Source organism: Octodon degus, unplaced genomic scaffold (genome assembly GCF_000260255.1).
Source record: "Octodon degus isolate 3935 unplaced genomic scaffold, OctDeg1.0 scaffold00087, whole genome shotgun sequence".
Classification (NCBI taxonomy): Eukaryota; Metazoa; Chordata; class Mammalia; order Rodentia; family Octodontidae; genus Octodon; species Octodon degus.
This window is the reverse complement of record NW_004524663.1, coordinates 5122937-5128132: the sequence shown is the minus strand read 5'-3', so window position 1 is coordinate 5128132 and position 5196 is coordinate 5122937.

The following is a 5196-nucleotide window of genomic DNA, read 5'->3' as shown; positions in this document are numbered from 1 at the left end:
GTTCACTTATAATACTCTATAGAATTTACTGGTAAGTTTTAAATCTCCTTCAACTGTCTAGGAGAATGTTAAAAATCTTTCTAATTCTTAACGTTGCTTTCTAGTTTCTTTGCGCTGTTTTCCTTGATGAGACTAGCAAAAACTATTTTACCAGATTGTTCTTTTTCTTTCTGCATTTAGTACAGGGTCTACAGGGTCTCACTATACAGATTGGGCTCATAGTGATTCTCCTGTTTTTAACCTCCAAAGCTCTGGGATTATAGGCACAGACCACCATGCCCAGTCTTAGCTGCCATCTCAGCACGTCCCCAAGGGGGTGGGGGTGGCACAGCTTGGTGGGGAATGAACCTCAGTCCTTGCGTCTGCCTAAGCAGGGACTTTAGTCTCCTGAGGTATCTGGCCAGCCCTCATCAGATTTTTTTAAAGCTTGTTCATATATTAATCTTTTCCAAGAACATTTGGTCTTATTAGTTAGGCCTCTTGTAAAATAATTTTTATGTTTATATTTCAAAATTTTTTGCTTTATTGTTAATAATTTCTTTAGTCTACTTTGAAAGTTTTTCCTTGTCTATTTAATCTTTGTTCATTCTTTTACTACTATCTCCCTTAAATAAAAACTTCATTAAAGACTTTATTTTATTAGTTTTATATTTTTTTCATTTTTGCTTTTATCTTTAATAAATCTATCAGTCTACATGTAATGGTTGCTTTGTCATTCCTTTGTAGTACCTTATCTAGAATACTTGATTTATTTCCAATCTTTGTTGTTTTATTATAAATATAGAGATAAACATTTTCTTCTATGTCACTTTGGCCCAAATTCCATAAGTTTTTTATGCTATGTTATCACTGTTACTCATCTCTAAATAATAACTATCTTCACCTAATAATAAAATGCACAAATTAAGAGAAACATGCAAGTAATAGAAAAACATATGAAAAAAAGCCTTTAAAATTGAGATATTCAGCCTCACTCATGACAAGGAAACATTAAACTGTAATTTCTCACCCATCAGATTAGCAAGACTCTGGCAACATGCTGTTATGGAAAAGCTGTGGGAGAAATCTGTCTCCTTTGTGCTGCTGGTAGAAATACAGTTTGTAAAAAAATAATATTTAAATTTTCCTTCTGATCCAGAAATCACACTTCTGAAATTTGCTGTTTAGAATACATGGACCAAAACATAAAATTATAAAAGTACAGATCTACTTGTTGCATTGGAACTGTTTATAATTACATCAAACTGTATAAGGCGGTAAATACTGAAATGACCAAGAATAAGGGACAAGTTAACAAATGAAGGTACACTGAGCTATGCACCACAGATAGAGCCATGCACTGTGGATGGAGCCATGCACAGTACACAGAGTTGTACATTACAGATGAAGCCTCATTCACGTGTGGCCAACTTCACACACGTGGCTGCTGCTCCCTGGCCCCAGGCATCCAATGACTCTGGCCCACTCTGCATTTCGCTTCCCTTTGATACAGAGCAGCAGAAGTGCTCATCAACTGAGTTGACTGTGGACGGGGCCAGTGCCTATGGAGAGAAGGTAACCCCGGAGGATTTCAGGTTCAGAAAGAAATCATGGACCAGGCCAGCAGGGCTACCTCAAGGAAAGTCCACAGCAGTTGTAAACTATGAAAATGGAATGGAGTTTTACTCAGAAATGACTCCTCCATGACAGGTTAGACTTGGAGAAGAAATCTAATGAAGCACTTGCAAGATTTGAGAGAGTTTAAACAGGAGCCACGTTGGGAAAACATTGATTGCTCAAGGCTGAACTACAAAACAACTTCAGTTCAGAGGTTCAAGTAGCACCTACCGCAGTGACTGGGAAAGAGAGAGCCATGAGAGACAGCAACAGGAAGGAGGCAGGGTAGATGTAGGCTCCCAAAGTGTTTAAACTGAGACCAGGAAGGATACCAGTCCCTGCCCTTTATGATAAGAAGCCAGGCACAGTGAATATGGCTTTCAGGGGTGGCTAAGTCACTAAGCAGAGGTAGTAGTCTGATCACTGCCCATCTGACAACATGGGCAAGGACAGGCCTAAGCTTGGACAGTCACTGAGATCTGAAGTATACAGGTAGATGGCCGGAGGGTGGGAGCTCACCAACTCTCAGGCCATCAAGCTAGGCGAAGAAAGTGGTGACATGCTGGATTCCAAGCTTGCAGACCCAGGAAAGAAACCACTAATTAAAGTATAAAGATAAACTTGTTTTTTCTTTATTTTAATAGATTCATTTTGTTTCTATTTTTCCTTCATTGTTTTTGGGGGTCTTCAGATTCCCCCTTTTTTTGTTTTTCCTTTTCCTTTTTAAATTTTCTCTTCATGTTCTTCTTTTCCTTTTCTCTCTGTTTTTTTCCTTCTTCACTGTTATTTTTATTTATTGCAGTAATTTCCTTTTACTTTTTAATACAATCTTTTATCTCAGTTTTACTCCTTCTCGACTTTCATTCATCTCTTTCTCAAATTTTACTTTACTCATTCTCTGGTTTCCCACCCATTCTATCTTTTCTAGTATAACAACTAATCTTTATTAATCCTTAGTTAGTTATCTATCTATGCTATTAATGCTAAAAACTTTTCTATTGTTATTGGAAGCACAGTTACACTTTGTTGATGTTTACTGCAGGTCAATATTTTGTTTGTCTTAGTGTTTACACTACAACTATAGATCTCTTTTCTATAGTTAAGGGTGCACCTGATTGGTTATTGGGGTATGCTAGCATCTAGTTTGTCTTTGATGCTATTATTGTTGCTGATTTTATTGGTATTGTCAGGATAGCATAGTTACTGTCATTAATTGGTTTTCTCTGTGTGCCAACATCTGGATTGTCTTTGTGCCATTAGCCATACTGTGGCTCATTCCTAGAGCACTGGGCATTGACCTAATTACAGTGCATCCCCCCCCCACCCAATAAATGGAAGTATTTGGATCATGGGATGGGATAAAGAGTTATAGGTAGCCATGCCCAAGTACATCACCTAAAAACAGATACTAAATAGGTCTCCACATTAACAACAAAGTCTACCACTATAATCACCCTAAAACCCTCAGTATATGGAGAGAGAGAGAGAGAGAGAGAGAGAGAGAGAGAGAGAGAACCATGAGAAGACAAGGTAATAAAATGCTTCCAAAAGCTCCCAACTCCCCCAAAGTCAATCCATGGGATCTTGGGGAGGGATCAAAAGCCACACAGCTAAATTATTCAAAATGATAAAAGAGGATATTTTTAAGCAATCAGTAAAATGTTTGTTGAACTCAAAAAGATATAACTCGGGCTGGCCAAATAGCTCAGTGGATTAAAGCACCTGCAAGCAGGTACAGGGGGCCAGGAGTTTAATCCCTGGGCCTACTGTGCCAGCCCTGCCCCTGGGGCATGCTGAGATGGCAATTGAGACTGGGTGTGGTGGGGCATGCCTGTGGTCCTCGCTCTTGGGAGGCTGTAAACAGGCAGATCACTATGAGTCCAATCTAGTGGTGAGACCCTGAACACTCTGTAGACTCTTCCCTAAAATGAAAAAAAAAAAAAAGAAGTAAACAGATAATGGGTTAAATAAATAAATAAATCAGTGAGTATACAGAAGACATTAATAAAAATCTAGCTGAGCTAAATAAAATGATGCAATCAATGAATAACCAGTTCAGCAAAGAATTACAGTTCATGAAAGTCACAAAGAAGAAATCCAGGAGATTAAACATTCTATTGAAAACATGGATACAGAAGGAACCCACATGAGGACAGAGTATCAGAACTAGAAGATAGGGCTAATGTCAATGACGAGTCATTCAGAGATACCTAATAATAATAAGAGAAGATGAAAATAGACCCAACATCTGTTAGATGACACAAGGAAGAACAACTTAAGATTAATTGGAATTACTAAAAAAAATCAGAAGAAAGCACTAATAGCATAAGAACCTTATTTGCTGAAATTATAGCTGAAAACTTTCAAATGTAGGGAACAAATTTAGCATACACATAAATGAGGCATATAGGACTCCAAATTGAAGAAAAAAAAAAAAAACTCTTCGTGACACATCAGAGTCAAAATCCAAGAAGTCCAACACAAGGATAGAATCTTAAAAGCTGTTAGAAAAAAGTATCAAATCATTAAAAAAGTTAAATCTATTATATTTACAGTACACTATTCAACACAAACATTAAAGGCCAGAGAGATTGGAACAAAATGTTAAAAGTCCTAAAAAATATTACAACCCAGACTGAGATATCATAAAAAAATAACATTCAAAGCTCTTGGAGAAATAAGATCTTTTCATGACAAAGATCACCTTAAAAAGCTCATGACCACCAAACCAATACTCAAAAAAATTAAACAAAAAATCCTACTAAGGAAAATAATAAAGGTAATGATACTAAAAGTTCTAATAGAATGAATACAGCAAGCAAGGACAGTACTTAAGGAGAAGGGGAAAAAAGAAAATCAGCAAGAGAAAAATAATGTAACAGCAGTCATATTTTTCAGTAATAACCTAGATTTGAATAATCTCAATTCCCTATTCAAAAGAAACAGATTGTAAGAATAGAACAAAGAGTAAAACTCAACACTATAAATATACAAGAAATATATTTAATCCAAAAAAACACTCATAGACTGAAAATCAAAGGCAACAAAACAATATTCTATACAAAGGGAACCTGAAAATAAGTAGGATGAGCTATCCTATTTTCTGATAAGGTAAATTTCAAGCCATAAATGATCAAAACACACAAAGAGGGTCACTACATATGGTTAAAGGAGAAATTCAACAAGAAGAGATAACAATTATAAATCTGTGCACAGAATCATGGCACACCCAGCCTCATACAACCAATGCAACAGGACATAAAAGATCAGATAATCAACAATAAGATTATGGTAGGAGACTGAAAATCCCACTTTCATAAATAGACAGATCGAGTCCTAGCCCAGGTCCAGGGAGTGTGTGGAGAGCTTCCTGCTACCCTGCACCGGCGGGACCAGTCTCAGCCCAGGCGCAGCGTGGGCCGGACCCTCTCCCACCCCCTCGGGCCAGTCCCCACCACTCCGCCGTACCTCCCCCACCCCTCCCATCCAGTAGGAATTTCTGCCGACTTCCGGGAATCCCCAGACCCAGTCCTAGCCCAGGTCCGCAGCGGGAAGGAGCTGAGCACAGCAGCCAGACCTAAGCCAGACGCAGCTGGATAA